The 21,695-nt window shown below is 43.2% G+C and overlaps 1 protein-coding gene across 1 annotated transcript in view; it reads left to right on the top strand.

Moving 5' to 3' along the window:
* DNAH11 (dynein axonemal heavy chain 11) overlaps nt 1–21,695 on the top strand; it is a 4,606,558-nt gene that overhangs the window by 2,462,304 nt on the left and 2,122,559 nt on the right. The window lies entirely within an intron of this gene.

Below are 21,695 nucleotides of genomic sequence, written 5' to 3'. Positions count from 1 at the left end.
TGCAGCTACTTGGTCCTCATCTCATACATTTATTTTTCATTACAAATGGGATTTGACTTCCAGAAGAAGAGTATCCTTTGGTTCCGCGGTGCTCCGAAATTTCCTTCCATGAGGGCCTCCCAGGAGTTTAGTAGCTGGGGACTCTGTCCCACAGGTTGAAGACCAAATTAAGTAAGCTACTTCAGATAAAGAAGTTATGTACTCACCATAACATTATCTGAGTAGTTGTACTTAATTTGTCTTCAACCATCCCTCCCTCCTTCCCCCAGACCTTGGCGCATGATCAGCCTACAGGCTGCAGTATAGGTCACAAGTATATTATCAGGTCGGGTTCTCAGTATAAGTTCAGCACACTCGAGCTGGGGATGGAAGGCAGTGGAGGTGTATTATGGGTAAGGGGAGGAGTCTGGAGCTCGGAGCTGATGCTAGCAATAGTTGCTGGCTCGGATCCGATACTGATCCGTATCCCATAGTTTGAAGACAAATGAAGTACAACTACTCAGATAAAATGTTATGGTGAGTATATAACTTCTTTTTCAGTGACTTTTGCCATGCGTTCACTGAACTCTCTCTCTCACATTTTATAAGACTGCAAAGAGACCTCCTAAAAGAGCTTGGAGATGCCCTCAGGTCCGTAGTGACCCAATCCATGCATCTGATTTCATATGCAGCTGATGGAAAGAGTAGGGCAGTGGGTACAGGAATAGCTCTTAGAAGGCACTCCTGGTTGTGCTTGTGTTCCTTCTTGGAGTCCTTTAAGTCATCCTTTGTCAACACCCCTTTTGATGGCTCCTCCATTTTTGGGCCAAAACTTAAGGAAACTTTGACCAGGTATGAGCAGGAAGGAAAGACTCTGTTTGCTGTCGGAGTTAGCTTTTCCACTCCTACTAGACCCTACCCTAAGGGTCAAAAGGAAGGAAAGATGCGGTTCGGAAAAGCCCAAGGAGCCTTTCTGGATACATGTAGTGACCCCCCCCCCCTCCAGGGGCAGAGGAGGGGGCAATAATGGAAGACGCCGCCCTCGTGGCAGAGGGGGTCCGCAAATCCAGGGCGACAGAGACCAGTTCTTTGGGAAGCCCTACCAGCGCTCCTGAAAGGAGGCCTGACTGTCCTGCTCTGGAGGCAGTTGGGGGTCGCTTATCTTTGTATCCAGACACCTGGCTCAAAATAACAAACGACAACTGGGTACAAAGTATAGTTTCCAGAGGATATTTCATTCCCTTCACCATTCCCCCTCCATTGACAACAAAAATCCCAGATGTTCCACCCAGTTACAGGGAACAAGCAACAGTAGAGGTCCAAACATTGCTAAGAAAAAGAGTAATCCAACCAGTCCCAGCAGACCAGACAGGATCGGAACTTGCTCAAGATTCTTTTTAGTTCTAAAAAAGATAGGGGACTGGAGACCTATTTTGGACCTCAGCAGACTAAACAAGATCTGTCAAGAAAGAGAAGTTCCAGATGGTCATACTTCATTCGATACTTCCCTTCTTAGGGAAAGACAATTGGATGTGCTCAATAGATCTACAGGATGTGCACTACCATATAAAAATGGCCAGACCATCCAGGGATCATCTGCGCTTCTGGCTGGGAGCCAATCATTTACAGTTTTGAGCCCTGCCCTTTGGTCTCACTACAGCCCCCAGAATGCTCACCAAATGTATGGCAGTGGTCGCAGCTCACCTGAGGAGTTTAGGATTCCAGGTGTTTCCGTACTTTGACGATTGGCTCCTCACCGCCACCACCAGGCATCAGCTAGTATAAGCCAGGGACACCACTCTTACTCTTTGCAATCATCTGGGCATTACCATAAATTCAGAAAAATCTGTCTTCTCGCCATAACAGCCTATCGTTTTTATTGGAGCACAATTGGACACCACCACTACCACTTTAAAACTTCCAGCAGAAAGAGTTTTACTACTTCATCAGCAAGTCCAGAACATCATATCCAGAGACAAGGCTCCAGCATCAGAAGTGCTAAAGTTGTTAGGCATGATGGCAGCTGCAATAATAGCGATACCATTGGGTCACATGCACATGCGGATTCTACAATGGCTGCTATTCACTCAATGGTTTTATCAAGACCTCCCAGTATCTCATCTCATAATTGTAACAAACACATGCAAAAAGGTTGACCTCTCTTCAAGTAACGATAGGTCATCCTTTTATCCTACCCTCACCAGTGACCACAGTGACCATGGACGCTTCCCTGATAGGGTAGGGGGGGGGTATTTTCAGGGAAGAACAGCCCAAGGCACATGGACCGAACAAGAGACACATCTGCATATCAATGTCCTGGAGATGAGAGCGGTACTTTTGGCATTGCAGTACTTTCTGGACTCTCTCCCTCTGGAGACAATTGCGATTCAGATGAATAACATGTCAGTGGTCTGGTACTTGAACAAACAAGAAGGAACCAGGTCCTATCCCCTTTGTTGAGAGGCCCTAAGAGTATGGCTGTGGGCTACATCCACCCAGCGCTTTCTGATAGCAATGCACATCCCGGGGAAATCCAACGTGATTGCAGACAAACTGACCAGGGCAATTTTGTTGCTTCACGAGTAGTCCCTCAAAAAAGAGATAGCAGAGAGAATATTCCGCAAGTGGGGCCAGCCTTGCTGTGACCTTTTTGCTTCCCACATGAGCACAAAATGCAGAAGCTACTTTGCCCTGATTCACCCTCCAGGAGATTACCCAAGGGACATACTCATACACGATTGGCCTCCGGGTCTCCTCTATGCATTACCACCAATTACCTTGATACCCAAAGTATTACAGAAAGCAAAAGCCCTGGGAAGGACCATCATTCTAATTGCCCCTCATTAGCCTCATCGGATTTGGTTCCCCTTCCTTTGACTTCATCTGTTGGAAGAGCCTTGGATTCTGGACCCAGTTCCAGACCTTCTTATGCATTCGTTGGGGGCTCTTCACCCTCACTTCAGTCTCTAAAATTGACAGCTTGGCTTCTCCAATTCCCAACATAGCCAGGTTCCATAACCTCTCAAATGAAATGCAGCATATTGTAATATCATCTCATAAATCCTCTACTAGGAAGTTGTACCTTAGTAAATGGAGGAGATTTTCTATATGGGCTTCTCAGAATAACATTGATCCCTACCAAGCCCCCATTTCCTCTATATTAGACTTTTTGACTATGCTTTTCAACAAAGGAGCTGTGTCGGCTATAGTTTGGGTACAACTTGCTGCCAATCTCTAATTTTCACCTTGGCTTCGAAGGATTAAACATAATGTCACACCAGCTATCCAAAGCCTTTCTCAAAGGGACCTTTCACCTCAGACCACCAGTGAAATTCCCTTATACCCCATGGAACCTAAATTTTATGCTTTCACGCATTATTTTCCCACCTTTCATGTTATTTGAAATTTTTGTCTTGGAAGACTATCTTTTTAGTAGCCATCATGTCTGCCCGTAGAGTATCAGAGCTACAGGCCTTGTCCATACAGCCTCCATATTTGATTTTTCATGTTGACAGAGTGTCCCTGCGAACAAATCCTTTATTTTTACCTAAAGTTTGTACTGAAGCTAACCTTAACCAAATCATAGATTTACCAGTGTTTTTCCCCAAACGCACCAACAACTTAGAGTATATGCTGCACAAGCTTGTTGTTCATAGACCACTCAGATTTTACCTGGATAGAACCAAAGAGTTCAGAAAATCAGAACAACTTTTTGTTTCCTTTTCAGATTCCAGGAAAGGTATGCCAGTGGCAAAAACAACACTATCTAAATGGTTATCTGATTGTATCACCTTCACTTATTCAGCTGCCAATTTACCTTTACAACACAAAATTAAGGCTCATTCTACCAGAGCAGTGTCCACATCCTCTACTTTTTCTGTTAGGCTTCCTATAGACAATATTTGTGCAGCAGCCACTTGGTCAAGACCTCATACCTTTATCATTCATTACAAAGTTGATAAGGCCTCCAGGGACATGTTCTGCTTTGGTTCTGCTGTCCTGAAAAGCATACTCCCATGAGCCACCCAAGAAAGATGGTGCTTGGGACACTACCTATCTGTAAGAATGAATGGCGAGCTAGAACAACTTCACATAAAGAAGTTATGTACTCACCCTAACATTCCATGTGAGTTGTTCATCTTGCCTTCATTCTTACTTCCCACCCTCCTACCACCTCCAGGGTTTTTTGAGGACCGAGATACTAGTTTTGTCATGGTTGCCCAGTCTTTCTATGGATTTTCTCTAAAAAAGTGATAGAATGGCACATGGTATTGTTATACGCAGCAAACAAGATCTAAGGTAATTCAAGGTGCATCATGGGATAGGGACTTGGCCTCAAGCTGTCTGAAGACCTTGAGCTTTGTACTACGCCAACTCACAGCCAAGGATTGGCTCTGAACCCATCTGTAAGAATGAAGGCGAGATGAACAACTCACATGGAACATTATGGTGAGTACATAACTTCTTTTTCCATTGTATAGAGAGACAGAGCCCTGACTGTGAGCCAGGCAGTCGGGGTTTAATTAATGGCTCCAGGTCTAGAAGAGCCAGGCAGGATGAGAGAGGATTTGAAGGGATGGAGCCTGTTTGCCTGTCTCTGGGGAGAGTGTGGAGAACATTTGCCCATGTACATTTTTAGCGGCTGAAGTCCTGTTGGGGGCTGGGGTGTGCAGTGAGATACTATGCTTGAGCATGTTCCAGGCATGAACAGTGGGAGGTTAGAGCATAAACAAGCATGCTATTCTTCCATGCAGGTGATGGTCCTGTTTTTAATTTGATTGGTCCTTGTTCCCAAGAAATAAATGTACCATAGGGTTCTCACCAAGGAGGAACATATGGATCAGTAGAATGGTGGGAGGGAGAGTTAATAGTCAGCAGAGGATAGAGAGAAAAAAAGTATATGAAAGTTATAAAACTGTCTCATTTAAAGTGGACATTTCCCACCACTTTTCAGACATTTCAGAACGTAATGACAGTAACTCATATCCTGACATTTTGCCCTATCTGAGAATGGTAAGGCAGACTGTACAGAGCCCCTATTAACAATCAGTATCATAGTCATGACAATGTTCTCTTGGCTACTCAACTGTCTCTTCTTCCTCACAGACTGGCAAAATTTAAGTCTGCTCTTCACAGGCCAGGAAAACATTACATTTACTACTCTACGCATTGATAGGAATCAGTGCATAGAATTATACAAGCTAAAAGGATCTATCTCTCAAGAAATTTGGCACTGGTGGCTCTGAATTACATGGCATGATACCACATCAAAGATGTGTTTTGAATCAGGTATAAGACTGCATTACAAAATTTCAGACTTAAACCAAGGCCAGGATAGATAAGCACAGTTCATCCTCATAATTGTAAAAGACTGAGAAGTCCCTTTCCATCACAGCAGCAAGAGAGAGAATAGAATGTATTAGCAGAGATCCTCCTTATGATTTCTTTCTGGAGTTTCTCCCCATCCCCACTGTGTCCACCTAGGAGGCAGTACACATTATCATTTGCTGGTGTGGGATTTAACTTCAGACGTGGGTATTCAAACATTTATTCCATATTTAAGGTTATTACATTCTCCATTTATCCTTTTCATGTGCTGGTCAAATGCTATTACATCAGATAGAAGAGGCTTAATGTTAATGACACAGTTATTGCAAAAAAGGCAATACACAGGGTTTCAACAAACCCATACCATTCACTGATTTTACTCAAGACTGCTTGCGAATTCGAAGGAGGAAATATCCTTGATAACATTCCTAGATTTGTCTGCTCTGAACAACATGTTCTGAGCAAAAAAATTTAAATACTTAGATTGAAATCAGTCTTCCCTTTTGTAGAGATTGACATTTAAATGGTAGGAGTGGACATGGAAGATGTCCATATTCATAGTCCTGTAATGTCAATTCAGAGAAATTATCTGAGTCCAGGTATCTCATTAACTGTCCAGCTCTGCATTTGGTTGATCCACATCCCTTGAGTATTTAACAAATGTTTATGAAACTGTTCCAATTTAGAGAATCATAAACATTTAATAAATATTCAAAGGATGTTGATCAACCAGATGTTTAGTATCAATATTTGCACACATCAGAAAATAAGACAACATAATTTTTTTCTGGGTGATTTTACCCCGTTATCTGCAAACTATCAAGACTCCTACTAGCTCATATGTTCCCCAGTCCTAGCTATTTCCCAGTGAGGGTAAGAGCTGGATGGGGGATGTTGTTATACAGACAGCAATCGTCATGGTTTATTCTGTCACTGGCATTCTGGCAGTGAAGAGTATGTTTGTTATGGCCTTAACACCAACTCCTAGCTGGCTGATGTAAGCATCTGCAGAGCTAGAAGAACAACATGTGACTTCCTAATGGCTATGGCAACAACTGTCACTGGTTTGGGACTGCCAAGCTCATGTTCCCTTGTCCCAAGGACACTGATATCATGCAAGCCTCTGCCTGCGCAGGAGCAGTCAGTTGACCAGACCACTGTCTCCCTCCCATCAGAATGGATAAACAGACGTAATTCCCTCAGTCTCACCCACCCCTGAAATATCTGCTGAATGACATGCTGTGGAGATCTGAACCTCTCATTATTTTCATATCATAGTCTTGTTTGGTTTTCATTAGCACACTCCACAATGTTTTCTTTGATGCACAATTTGTGTTGGTCCTTAGTTTTGTTTTTGTGTGTTTGCCATGTTCCAGATTGGTTTAGTGTAGTGTTTTAGAAGGTCTCTTAAGTACTGTAGTACTGTCTATGGGAGGACTTCTGATAGTAAAATGTATCCTAAGTTACTTTTTAATATTAGAGTTTGTGCTTTTATTTTCCTACTTGTTTATTGTTGTATGTTTCTGAGTAGTTATTATTCTGATGTGTGTATATGTTATATTTTACTGTGTTGTTGTTATAACTTACATTGTAAGCTGCTTTGGTTTGAGCACATAAATAGCCAAATTTCCACAGATGCAAAGTTACTTTAAAACTTGCTAAAAAATGAATTGCATAACTTGCTATTCTTTGACTGAGGATAGGAAAGGAAACAATTATTTATTTATTTTACATTTGTTTACTGGGCATGTCCGACTGGACAAAATGTCCTTTTTCAGCAGAGGCCTGGGGAGAAAAGCTCCACATAAATTAGACTGTAATTTACAGTGATAGAACAACTTTTGTTATACAGTATCACAAAGACTTTCTTTAGATACTGAGAAGTTAGACAACATATCACAATATAAGGTAAGGCAAAATATCTGGGTATAACATTTCAGTACAAAAATTTAGTCATATATTGGTCTGCACTGTCTTGTGATGTGGTGGAGGGGTATATATGGGTGTGTTTTGGTAAGAATTATTGTTCTGATGAAGTTCTGTCAAACAAAAGCGCTTAACACTTCAGTTTGTACACAGTTGTGGTTCTGTAACAATAAAGTTGTGGTTTCTAGACCGTTTGGTTTCTCTTTTCCTTCCTATTCCTCTCTGAGGAGGTCAGCTTTTGAAGTCTTGGAGAGAGCCATGTCTGTTCCAGACATTCAGATGGTTCCTACTCTCTCAGCCCTCTCTGTGCACAGAGCCTCAACCCTTCTCTTCATGAGGACAGCGAGTAGCAAAACCCCAGCCTTCCCATCAGGGCATCCCCTCTTCTTCCTATACCTCTCCAGAGAATCCCACTGATGAGGTCCCTAGGAAGAAGAAGTGGAAGAAGAAGCACTTGGATTCTGTGGAAGAATCTGTCACCGAAGACACCAACATCGATGAAGGTGAAGGATCTCCAAGATCTCCTCCTGATGATGTCTCCTTTGGAAACATCCTAGAAATCTTAAAGTAGAGAGGTGACTGGAAGTCCAGCAATCCTTCACTTGAGGAGTTGGTGTACCTGGAGGCTTTTGGTACTGACCCCTCTACCTCCTGGCTAACTCCACCCACTGATGAGCTGATTGAGTTGATCTCTCAGTGGGTATGTAAGGCACCTGATACCATTGAACAAATTCCCCAGAGACCAGATAAAATTATAACAACTCCAGAAGATAAGCAATTTTGGTCTAAATGTTTGCCTGTTGATGCTGTGGTCATGGCAACAGCAACTAATAAGGAACTTGCTAAAGAGAGCTCCTCAATCTATCCTCCCAACAGGGAGTCTCGGGTGATGGATAGATTTGGAAAGCAAGTTTATGCTTCATTAACCTTTGCTTTACAGTTTTTGAATTATCTGGCATCTTTTACAAGACTGCAGAAGGACCTCATCAAAGAACTTTCAGATACCCTTGCAGGGTCTTTTGCTGAGAAAGTTCAAGTATCCTTTTCTTCTCAGTTGGCAACCCTGCAATCCATATCTAATTCATCCATGAAGGTAATTTCTTATTTAGCCAAAGGGACATCATGAGCTGCAGTTCAGGCGTTTCCATAAGGAGACACACCTGAATATGCTTGTGTGGTTTTGCGGAGCTCTTCAAGTCTTTGTTTCTTTGTTCATCAGTGCTCCATTTGATAGTGCATCCTTGTTTGGACCTAAGGTAAAAGACACTTTATCCAGGTGTGAGAAAGATGGAAAGACCTTGTCTGCTCTGGGCATACATTGTTCCACTCCTCAGTGATCCTCTTGCAGGAATCAGATAAGTAATGGAAAGATGTGGTTGAAAAAGTCCCAAGGACCTTTTCAGGACAAATGTGGATGTAGTTCCTCCAGGGGCAGAGGGAGGAACTCTAATGGTAGACATTGCCCTCATGGCAGAGGTGGCCCACAAAACCAGGGATCCAGAGATACGTTCTTTGGGAGGCCCTTCCAGTACTCCTGAAAGTTGGCCTGGTTGTCTTCCTTTGGAGGCAATTGGAGGTTGATTGTCCCTGCACAAGAGAACCTGGCTACAAATAGCTTCTGATACTTGGGTGCAGAGGATCATTTCCCTAGGTTATATTATACCATTTCCCTTCCTCCACCCATTCACAAAAAATCCCCAATGTTCCACCCAGTTAGAGGGAACAAGCAACACTGCAAATACAAAAGCTTCTAGAAAAAATGATTCATTCAAGAGGTCCTACTAAACCAGAAAGAATCTGGAACTTACTCAAGATTATTTTAGTGCCGAAGAAGACAGGGGACTGGAGACCAGTTTTGGATCTCAGCATTTTGAACAAATTAATTCAGTGCACTTGCACTAAGTTCCGGATGGTTGCAGTTCAATCCATTTTTCAATTTCTTGAACAGGATGACTGGATGTACTCTGTAGACCTTCAGGATGTGTACTACCTTATAAAGATGAACAGGCAGTCTAGAAGGTTCCTTCGCTTCCAGCTGGGAACCAGTCATTATCAGTTCAGAGTTCTGCCCTTTGGTCTTACCACAGCCCCAGGGTGTTCACCAAATGTATGGCAGTGGTAGCAGCTCACCTGAGACTGCAGGGATTCTGATTATTTGTATACCTCAACGACTGGCTCATCTCCACCCTGACCAAGCAACAACTAGTGGAGGCAACAGTCCAGGTTCTTCAGACATGTTCCTATTTGTGGATAACCATAAATTACAAAAAAAAAAAAAACTCACCTAGAACCAACTCTGACTTTAGAATTTATAGGAACAATCCTAAACATAAAGACAATGATAGTCTCTCTTCCCCCATCAAGACTGGACACAATAAGATCACAGGTAATGAAAATAATGTGCAGCTGCAAAATTTCAGGATGCTTTGCTCTTCAGGCTATGGGATCCATGGCGGCTTTAATAAGTCTAGTCCCATTAACCAGATTTCACATGAGGATTTTACAATGGCTGCTTGCAACACAATAGCCTATACTTTACCAACCAATGTCAACACCACTATCAATCAACAACATATGCAAAAGGGATCTCAAGTGGTGGATGCAGTCAGATCAAATCCATCAAGGTAATCCATTCATTCCTCTCAGCCCAAGGCCATAGTGACCACAGTTGCTTGCCAGATAGGGAGGGGGAGCATTTTCTGGGGAAAACAGTCCAAGGCACTTGGTCCCGTGAACAGGTCAATCTGCATAGCAATGTTCTAGAGATGGGAGCAGTGCTTTTAGCACTGCAGACCTTCCAGGATGCTCTCCCATTGGGAACGATTGCAGTTCAAACAGACAACATGTCAGTAGTTTGGTACATCAACAAACAAAGAGGAACCAGGTCCTATTCCTTGTGTAGAGGAGCCCTCAGAGTGTGACAATGGGTGATCTCATCCAACCACTTTCTCATAGCAACACACATTCTGGGGAAGTCCAGTGTGATAGTAGACAAGTTGAGTAGATGTATCCTTCTGCCTCATGACTGGTCCCTCAGTCAGACAGTGACAGAAAGAATTTTCCACCAATGGGGTCAGCCTTGCTGCAATCTTTTCCCCTTCCCTAAACAATAAGTGCAGCAGCTACTTTGCCCTAATCCCCCCACAGGGGGAATCACCGAGAGATGCTGTTCTTCACAACTAGCACCCCGGTCTCCTTTATGCCTTTCCTCCAATTCCATTAATTGTGAAATTCCTTCAAAAGCTGCCAGGTTGAAGACCAAAGTAATCCTCATTGCACCTTATTAGCCTCAAGAGATCTGGTTTCCTTTCCTTTGGCCTCACATACTTGAACAGCCTTGTATTCTGGAGCCAACTCCAGACTTCCTATCTCACCTGACAGACATGATTCATGCAGACATTTTAAGCCTCAGACTAACAGCATTGTTTCTCCAGTTCCATTAATAGCCAGACAACCTATGCCCCCCCCCCCTGTCCAGCACATGCTTTTATCTTCTCATAAACCATCTACACAAAAACTGTACACTAGTGAATGTAAGAGATTTGTTTTGTGGGCATGTCAGAATAACATTGACCCCTTTTCAGCACCTATTCATATCATACACTTATTAGCACTTTTCAAAAGGTGCTTCTGGTTATACTATTAAGGTACAGTTGGCAGCTGTATCCAGTTATCATATTGGATATCAAGACTCTTCACTTGTTTCTCACAAACATTGTAAAGCCTTTTGAGAGGAACTCTTCTCTTACCCTACTCTGCCTTGGGACTTGAATCTGGTGTTGGCTATTACTCAACCACCATTTGTACCAGTAGCCAAGCTTGAACTAAAATTCTTGGCTTGGAAAGTGATTTTCTATTGGCTATTACTTGAGCAAGGAGAATTTTTCAAGTCTTATCATGCCAACCACCATACTTGTTTTCACAGCTATTTCTTAGCTATTTCTAAGTCCAATATCAAGCAATTATTTTTGCCTGTGTTCTTGAATGTTTCCAAAAATATTGCCTATTTTATTAGATGTCCACAGACAACTACCTTCTCACATTTAAAATTGGGAAAACCTTTGCCCAAAGTACCTTTGGCCAAGTGCTCAAAGATTGTGTATCTTTCATATATAACAAGTTGGGTATTATTCTACCAAAACCTGTTTAGCTCATTAGTCTAGAGCTTTGGCTAACATTGTTTCTAATTGTTGTGAGGTAAACTTTCACCAGTACTCGCCAGTGTGTCTCGTGCTTTTCAGTTGGCGCAATTTGTGTATAGTGCTATACTTGTTGTGGTAGGGTAAGATTTCCATAGAGTTTTACTTGTTGTGGCCTGTATCATGTCTAAGGAACAAAAGTCAGGTTTTAAAAATGCAATCGATTGCAATTATAAAATGTCCATTACAGACAGTCATTCAGTCTGTGTTTATTGTTTGGGGCGAAACATCTGCAAGAGACTTGTAGCGTCTGTCATGCGTTCTCCTCTAGAGTTCTTCAAGAGCATAAGAACAAGTTAATATTGAAAGGGCTTATCAAACCTTCTTTGAGGAAGCCTTAGATCCACCTGTTGCTTCCAAAGAAAAGATCGTCGGCTCCGACAAGTCCGTCGGAGCCGACTTCTAAAGACAAAATTGACCTCTTCTTCCTCGGCTCCACTGACTTGGGGCCGAGGCGAAAAAGGTCTGCCTCGATACCTCCTACCTCGGCTCCATTGCCTTCAGAGCCGCAAGTTGGAGTATCGAGAGGTGAATCACCTCCATTGGTTCCAATGGCTTGAGCCGGTGGAAGTGTGCAGCTCAGACTCTTCCCCCTCGGCTCCGAAGAAGGCTCCATCGGTGTCGATGGTGGTCCATGCTGTGGTGGAGTCGGCGCCGATAGCATTGGAGCCGTTTGAGCCGGTCCCTTTCTCTCGGGCCGAGAGGAAAGTCTTCTCGATTGTCTACCTCCTCTAAATCATCGAGACTTTCAGATTCGGACCTGGATAGGGTTTTACAGAGGCTATTCCAATCTCCAGTGTTTACTAAATTGGTCTCGCTCCAGCACAGTTTGCTTGAGCCGATCCCTCCTCCAACACATTTGATTCCTCCTCCAACCTCTTGAGCCGTTGGAGCCGGTGGTGGTGGAGCAAAGTGGAACCATCTGGTCGGAGCAGAGACCCCTTACAGGCCTCGGTTTCGACTGTGCTTCCTACCCTGTCCTCCGGTTCAGGGTTTGGCACTGCGACCTCTTCAGCCGGGCCGAGGGAACACTTTGGGTTTGGGTGCTTGGTACCTAGTCTTCCTCTTGGAGCATCGGCTGCTGGAATTCCTGGTGCCATCGTGGCCTCTAGACCAGTGACCTCCTTGGATTCTGGAGGTCCGCCTTTGAGGCCATGAGGAGCGCTAGCCATGTCTTTGCCGATTCAGCAAGATTCTACCTCACCGTCCCTAGATTTGGAGACTGGTGCCTCTGTTGTGTTGCAGCTCCGGCAGCGGGCCCCAGGGCCTGAGGATACCCCCATCGGCGGTTCCTTCTTCCGGGTGGTCCGTCCGAATCTGCTTGGACGAACCCCAAGGAAGAAATTGTGTAAGAGGAAGCACGTAGACTCCCAAGATGAGTCTGTTACATCGGATACTGACCTCGATGGCAGAAGGGTCTCCCAAATCATCTTCGATGATATCTCCTTCTCAGACATCTTGGAGATTCTGAGACAGAGAGGTGACTGGCAAGCCAAAACCCCTTCAGCTGAGGTCAGTCTTCCTCAAGGCCTTTGGGGCCCAGCCTTCCGCCTCCTGGGTGTCTCCACCCTTTGATGAACTCCTTGATTTGGTTTCTCGAAGGGCGTGGGAACACCCTGATTCTGTGGAACCGGTGCCTGCGAGGCCCCCCCCAGAAGGAGTTTCTCACAAAGGGTGTGCCTGTAGATGCTTTGGTGGTGGCTTCTGCCACACAGCAGGACATGGCAGAGGCTTCGACGTCTGTTCATCCTCCTAATAAGGATTCTAGGAGCATGGATAGGTACGGGAAGCGTACCCTGTCTTCAGCGGCCTTTGCCTTATGGTCGCTGAACTACTTATGTCATTTTACGAGGCTCCAAAGGGATCTTCTCAAAGAGCTAAATGACTCTCTTGTTGGTAACCTACCTGAGGCGCTGGCCCCGACTGTTGGCGCAGATGACTACCCTCCTTTCTATTGTTAACTCGTCCATGAGGCTCATTTCATATGCGGCCGAAGGCGGAAATGCAGCAAGGAACAGGCGTTGCCCTCAGGAGACAAGCCTGGTTGCGCTTGTGTTCGCTCGCTGAGGCCTTCAAGTCTTCCTTCGCCCCTTTGATGGGTCATCTTTGTTTGGACCCAAGGTGAAGGACACACTAACTCGGTGCGAGCAGGAGGGCAAGACTTTGACTGCCGTTGGGGCCCGATTTTCCGCTCCTTCTAGGCCTTACCCCAAGGCTCGGAGAGGAGGGAAAATGTGGTTTAGAAAATCTCAGAAGTCTTTCCCTACTCCACCCAGTGATTCCCCCTCCAGAGGCAGGAGGGGGGGGGATTTTGGAAGACGCCACCCCAGAGGTGGCAGAGGCCCCCGTAACTCTGGAGACCGCAATTCCTTTCGTGGTTCTTCATACAACCAGCATCCCTGAGTTGTTGCCCGACTGTGCAACTCCGGAGCCAGTCGGGGGTCGTTTTGCGGCGCACCCACAAGCTTGGGAATCCATAACAAGCGATCAGTGGGTGCTTCGTATTACCAGAGGTTATATCATCCCCTTCAACAAACCCCCCCTTTCTTTAAGGGAAATCCTGGACGTACCACCCAGTCAGCGGGATCAGGCAGCATTAGAGGTTTCAAAGCTGCTAGAAAAAAGAGCCATCCAGCCTGTCCCCATCGACCAGATCGGATCAGGAACTTACTCAAGATTATTTTTGGTACCAAAAAAGACAGGGGACTTCAGGCCCATTTTGGACCTCAGTTCATTGAATCGTTTCGTAAAGAAGTCCAAATTCCGAATGGTCACTCTTCAATCTATTCTTCCTTTGCTGGAAAAAGATGCATGGATGTGCTCCATAGATCTCCAGGACGCTTACTATCACATTCCCATAGCTCAAGAGTCCAGGAGACATTTACGCTTCCGCCTCGGAGTCAGTCATTTCCAATTCCGAGCACTGCCCTTTGGTCTCTCCACAGCCCCCAGGGTGTTCACCAAGTGTCTGGCAGTGGTAACTGCTCACCTGAGAAGTCTGGGATTCCAGGTGTTTCCTTATCTAGACGACTGGCTCCTTACTGCCACCTCCGAGCATCTACTACTCCAAGCGCTCAGAGCCACGTTCACCTTGGGCCGTTTCTTAGGGATCACGTTCAATTTGCAAAAATCTGTACTACAGCCATCTCAGTGTATTACTTTCATAGGCGCAGACTTAGACACAAAAAGAATGCGCCTTTTACCGGCAGCAAGAATTCAGGTCCTACAAGATCAAGTCAAATCCTGTCTTCCCCTACTAAGAGCCCGCCCATCGGATCCTACAACTGTTGGGCTCGATGGCGTCAACCATACTTTTAGTTCCCTTGGCCAGACTTCACATGCGAATTTTACAATGGCTACTGTCGGTTCAATGGTCTTATCAGGAACTTCCCTTGAACCACTTAATCATAATCACGGAAAGTTGCCGTCGAGATCTGCATTGGTGGCTTCTCCAATCAAATCTCGACCAGGCGACCCTTTATACCTCAACGTCCGTTGCCACTGTGACTACGGACGCCTCCCAGGTAGGGTGGGGGTCATTACCTGGACAGGTCGGTCCAAGGCACATGGCAGATCCAGGAAACGCATTTGCATATCAATGTCCTGGAGATGAGGCGGTACTATTGGTACTCCAAGCTCTCCATCACGCTCTCCCACAGGGCCCGATTACTATCCTATCCGACAACATGTCGGTGGTGTGGTACATAAACAAGCAAGGTGGAACCAGGTCTTACCCACTATGCAGAGAAGCCATGAGACTTTGGCACTGGGCGGTAGCTACCAACCGCTTTCTAATGGCAACGCACATACCGCGGAAGTCCAATGTGATTAGGACAGATTAAGCAGGACCATTCTTTTACCCCACGAGTGGTCCCTCAACCAGGGTATAGCTGCGAAAATCTAGATGGGGTCTTCCTTGCTGCGACCTGTTTGCCAGCCCTCACAATGCGAAATGCAGAGAGTTCTTCACACTGTTCCCTTCTCAGGGACATATTCCCAGGGACGCTCTGACTCACATTTGGCCCCCCGGTCTTCTCTCGCCTTCCCTCCGTTCCCCTCCTACCGAGGGTGATACAGAAGGCCATTTACATGGAGAGTGAGATGATTTTGATTGCCCCGCACTGGCCTCGTCAAGTTTGGTTTCCTTTCCTACAGAGGCATGCGATAGAAGGTCCATGGTTTCTGGATCCGGTGCCAGACCTGTTGACTCATCAGTCAGGACGGCTTCATCCGTCTCTCAGGTCCCTGAGGTTGGCAGCATGGTTACTCCACTTCCATCCTTAGTCAGAGACAATGCTCTTTCGCCGGACCTGGTCCACATACTGTCTTCTTCTCATAAACCTTCCACCATCAAACTTTATTCCAGTAAATGGAAAAGGTTTGCCTTCTGGGCTCAAGAACGGGGTATAGATCCTCTCACTGCACCAGTATCGGAGGTTCTGAATTTTCTGGCCTCCCTTTTCAGTCGGGCTCTTCAGTTTCTACCATTAAGGTTCAGCTAGCGATCTCTAATTTTCATGCTTCATTTGAACCTTCATTGATGTCTCACAAACTTTGTAAGGCTTTCCTTAAAGGGGCTTGGCTCCTTAGGTCTCCTTTGTCTCATCCTGTCCCCCCTTGGGATTTGAATATGGTTCTTGCTGCCCTAACTGCCCATCCTTTCGAACCAGCTGCTACCTGTGATTTAAAAATTTCTGTCTTGGAAAACAGCCTTTTTAGTAGCCATAACGTCTGCCAGGCGAGTTTCAGAACTTCAAGCTCTTTGTTCTGATCCTCCCTATTTGATTTTTCACAAGCATAGAGTTTCATTGAAATTAAACCCTGCATTTATACCAAAAGTGGCCTCCTCTTTCTGTATTCAACAAACTATAGAACTCCCTGTCTTTTTTCCAGAATTCTCTAATAACGCAGAATATACTTTGCATCAATTGGACGTACATAGACAACTGCGTTTTTATTTGAATAGAACCGCTCAAACGCGAAATCAAATCAATTGTTTGTTTCCTTTGCAGTGAACAAATTGTATCAACCAGTAACAAAAACCTCCATATCTAAATGGATTAAAGATTGTATCATTTTTATTCACAGGCTAACAAAGACCTTCCCTTTCCAGTCAAGGCTCATTCTACCAGGGCAATGGCTACTTCGTAGCTTTTCACTCCAAGTTATCAATAGATGATATTTGTGCTGCGGCAACCTGGACTTCTCCGCACACTTTCATTTCTCATTACAAATTGGATGTGGTTTCTCGAGGCAGAGCTTCCTTTGGTTCCACAGTTCTCAGGAGTGTTTTCCAATGAGCCACCGGGATGTAGGTGCTAGGGGCTGTCCCATCTGTTATGAATGTAGGCGAGATAGGATCCCATTACATCTTTTAGTTATGTACTTACCATAACTTCGGATGTATGGGATCCATCTCGCCTACATTCATAAATACCCACCCTCCTTCCCCCTTCCATTCGGATTTAGAGGAGCTGTAGTCCCTTTTTTCTTGGCGATCTTTCTTGAAGAACTTTAGTTGGTTATAGTGACTACTAGTTTTTCTGTGTTTGCATGGATGTATGAAAGCGAACAAACAAGATCTGGGGAAGCAGGTGTAGTGCATCCTGGGATAGGGAGTAGCCCAGCCAATGAGAGACTTCGTGCTAGTGTATTAGTTGCCGAGTCGGAGCCGATGGATCGGCTCCGAACCCATCTGTTATGAATGTAGGCGAGATGGATCCCATACATCCGAAGTTATGGTAAGTACATAACTAAAAGTTTCTCCAGTTCCATTAATAGCCAGACAACCTATGCCCCCCCCCCCCTGTCCAGCACATGCTTTTATCTTCTCATAAACCATCTACACAAAAACTGTACACTAGTGAATGTAAGAGATTTGTTTTGTGGGCATGTCAGAATAACATTGACCCCTTTTCAGCACCTATTCATATCATACTTGACTTATTAGCCTTACTTTTCAAAGAAGGTGCTTCTGGTTATACTATTAAGGTACAGTTGGCAGCTGTATCCAGTTATCATATTGGATATCAAGACTCTTCACTTGTTTCTCACAAACATTGTAAAGCCTTTTTGAGAGGAACTCTTCTCTTAAAACCTCCCTTTAAAGACCCTACTCTGCCTTGGGACTTGAATCTGGTGTTGAAAGCTATTACTCAACCAACATTTGTACCAGTAGCCAAGCTTGAACTAAAATTCTTGGCTTGGAAAGTGATTTTTCTAGTGGCTATTACTTCAGCAAGGAGAATTTCAGAAATTCAAGTCTTATCATGCCAACCACCATACTTGATTTTTCACAGAGATGGAATCACTTTGAGGACCAATCCCTCTTTCTTAGCTAAGGTGGTTTCTAAGTCCAATATCAAGCAATCTATTAATTTGCCTGTGTTCTTATCATAATTTTCAAACAAAGGTGAATATTGCCTACGTTTATTAGATGTCCACAGACAACTACCTTTTTACATTGACAAGACAAATGATAGAAAATCTGACCAATTATTTGTCTCTTTCTCACATTTAAAATTGGGAAAACCTGTAACCAAAGTAACTTTGGCCAAATGTCTCAAAGATTGTGTATCTTTCATATATAACAAGTTGGGTATTATTCTACCAAAACCTGTACGAGCTCATTCGTCTAGAGCTATGGCTACCTCCTCTGTATTTCAATCCAGGGCATCTGTAGATGGCATTTGTGCAGCAGCAACGTGGGCTACTCCTCATACCTTTGTTACTCATTACAAATTAGATTTTGTCTCCAGGGGAAGAGCATCATTTGGTTCAATGATGCTCAGAAACAGCCTTCCTTGAGTCCTCCTGGGATCAAAGGTAGCTGGGGACTCTGTCCCACAGGTTGAGGATAGAATGACAACAATAGATTAAGAAGTTATATACTCAGCTTAACATTCCATCTGTGTTGTCAATTTTCATTCTTCCTCAGCTCCCCAGCCACCAACTCCTTGCCAATTAATTCTTGGAAGAGTGGGTGTATTTTAGGAGGTCACATCCCCACTATGGGCTCCAGATGTAATCTGTCTGACTTGAAAGGTGTTATGGCTTTTCTTCTACTTCTATTAGCAAGCAAGATCTGAGGTCCTTAGGACCGATGCATGCTGGGTAAGGGTTAGGCTCAAGAGTTTTGGATACCACAAGCTATAGTAATAGCCAAGTTGGATCTAAGGGATCGGATCTGAACGCACAGGTTGAGGAAGAATGAAAATTAACAACACTGATGTAGTACATAACTTCTTGTTTCTCACAGTTCAGGGCTTTCCACATGTAGAAGAGTCTTGAATAAACCAAAATGGGTGAGTGAAGGTCTGTGTAGGTTATAGCAGATGAGCTAGAGAGGGATCCAATCAAATGAAGCCAGTAGTAGAGCTCTGTGACTTCTGAACATGTAGCAAATCACAGTTCACTTAGTCCTATAACTGAGCTACAGGTCAGTGATCCCAGATAAGTTAAACTTTCATAAACTTTAGCTTTTATGGTGGAGCAAGGGACAAATGTAATTAGTTTACAAAGAGTAGGGAGGAGTAGGAAGCAGTACTTAATGTATTATTGAGGGCAGAGAGGGATTTAACAACGTAGCAGACACAAAAACAGGGGGAAACAGTAGCAAATGTAACAAACAGAAAACACTGTAATGCAGCTTTAAGCAGGCAAATGATAACCAAAATATAAGACTCTAGCAGCAAAGATGGAATGTAAACAGTTGTAGAAGCACAGAAGCACAAATCCTGCAGCAGAAGTTACTATACTGCCACTGTTGCAATCCAGACTACAGTCTAAGGCATGTTTACCAGTAACACTGCTCTTGGAAAAATGCAGTAATAAATGAGTAAATTATTATCAGATCCTGGAGTAGTTCACAATTCTCCCACAACTGTGAATGAAACTGCAAGTACAAAATCTCAGACCGACTTAAACTACAGTTAACTTTTGCAAGTAATTATACTTATGGAGATAGAAGTGCAGTATAATGTATAAACGATTCCCAGATCTTGCAGTAATTCACAGTTCTCCCAGAATTGCAAATGAAGCTACAAGACTAAGGTCTCAGAACAAGTTACTTTTTTATACAAAATGAGACAAGTGTCAGAAATTGCACAAATAAATGTATCAAAAATGAAGATGAGTCTAAGTACAGCTTAAGTATGCAATAAGAAACGGATATTATATGAAACAGAAGCTAACTCAAGCTTTAACAGTCTAAGGAGAGATCTTTCCCGATTTAATTTCTGAATGCCCAGTAAGATGAGCAAAGGAAATGAGACTGGGAAGAACTTGCAAGACCAGATGTACAGGAGATGAGTCAAATAGGGCAGGCAGCTCAAAAGCCTCCAAGTTTAAAAGCACAGCAGGGAAAGGGTTGGTGGGTGGGAAACAAAGCTGATTTACATGGTAAGATAAGTGCAGTAATTTTAATGTACTTCTCTGGATGCAAAATGAAGTCCAGATGCTTTGTTTGGTTTTAGCTTGATGACAGTTTCCAAGAGACAAAGACAAGATGGCTGATTGCCAGCATAAAATAGAATACCTGGAAGTTAGAAATGGCTTAAATCTGTAGCCAGTAATGCTTATCTTCTCAGAACTACAGACATATCCATTCTCTTACTGGGTTTAATTACTGCAAGCTCTAGTTACAACTCACACAACTAGCCAAAGATGGCTTTTTGTTTTAAGTTTGAAAAATGACTAAAGTGCAGTAATTAGATGGGCAATTGATTCACTTAAGAGCTTAGAAAAAATTAAAATAGAATCTTTAAAACCCAAATCAGTTTATAGCTGCAGCTTCAGATTCAGAGGAGAGAGAGAGAGTAAACATGCAGAAAAATGAGAAAGACCACTCAGAACTGATTTAACTACCAAGGCACAGCACATAAACAACTTGACAAAGCACTGCAACCTATAAAATGACTTAAATTAATAGCTTTAACTTCAGATTCAGAATAAACACAAAAACAGGAACTACGCAAAGCTTATTTAAATGGTAAGATATGTACAGTAGTTTAAATGTCCTTCCTGGATACAAAATGAAGTCCAAATACTTTTTGGTTTTAGGGTAAAGACTGCTTTCAATCACAAAAAAATGGTCACTTTTATAATATAGGATAGCAGGAAGCTGGAAACAGTTTAATGATCTTTCTAGTAGTCAGTAGTACTTATCTTCCCAGACCTGTTGAAATTTCCCACTTTCACTGGTTTTAATCACCTCAAGGTCAAGTTACAACTCACACAGCTGGCCAAATCAGACTTTTTGTTTTAAGTCTGAAAAGTAAATAAAGCTCATTAATTAGATGAAAAATGCTGATTAATCCCTTATCTTGATCTAGTAACAAGTAGTAAGTTTTAAGAGAAAGCAAGTAAATGAAAAAGAACATTGAATAATATAAAGCTTTTTTCCTAACAAATAAATGTATGCTTAGTAGCAACTCTGTATCTAGTCCTCATGTCTCAATAGAGACAGTCTTATAAAAAGAAATGGCTAGGAGATAATCTTTTCTGAAAGCATTTAATTGTTTCCCACCTGGAAAAGCTATGAAGATGAGACAAAACCAGACAGCACTTAATAGAAGCACAGACTGTACCATCTTAGCATGGATAACTTTTCTTTTAGGTTAGCCCAAGCTTGTCAGTGTGCCTGTCAGTTTGGGACACTTGTTCCTATTAGGTAGGTAAAACTTCAATTTTTGAAGATGTATATAGTTTTGTGTGTTAGTATTAAGTTAATAGGTTTTAGGGAGTATTATGGGTGTGTCTGTTTTTTTTTTGTTTGAGGGCTTTCAATAAAACAAAAAGTTTTGTAAGCTGTGACAGGCTCACATGGATATGACAAGAAACAACTGTATAAAAGAGCAACCTGCCAAACAGTGTATGCATGTAACATAAAAGCTGGAACTAGGCACAACAAAAAAGCTGTTACACATAAAAGGTGGGAATAATAACTTTTTAACACAATGGTGCTTTCTGTAATGTATTTAAATGTTAATGGTCTCACAGATAAATACAAAAAGCATAGTAAGCAGTATTAAAAATGTAGAGTGCAAATAACTGCTAAAGGAGACACACTTGGAAAGAACTGAACATGTGAATTTGATAAAGAAAGGTTTTCAGGATGGTTATTCAGCAGAATATCTAGGAAAAAGTGAAAAAGGAGTACTTATATTAATTGCAAGAAGAGCTCCAATAGTACTAGAAGATGATAAAAGAGATAATAATGGTGCATTTGTAGTACTAAGGGGATGCTAGCAAGGGAGGAGGATT

The sequence above is a fragment of the Protopterus annectens genome, chromosome 3.part0 (assembly GCF_019279795.1).
Source record: "Protopterus annectens isolate FY-2018-M chromosome 3.part0, PAN1.0, whole genome shotgun sequence".
Lineage (NCBI taxonomy): Eukaryota > Metazoa > Chordata > Ceratodontiformes > Protopteridae > Protopterus > Protopterus annectens.
Note: the sequence above shows the minus strand (reverse complement) of the source record. Positions and strands in the feature narration are given on the sequence as shown.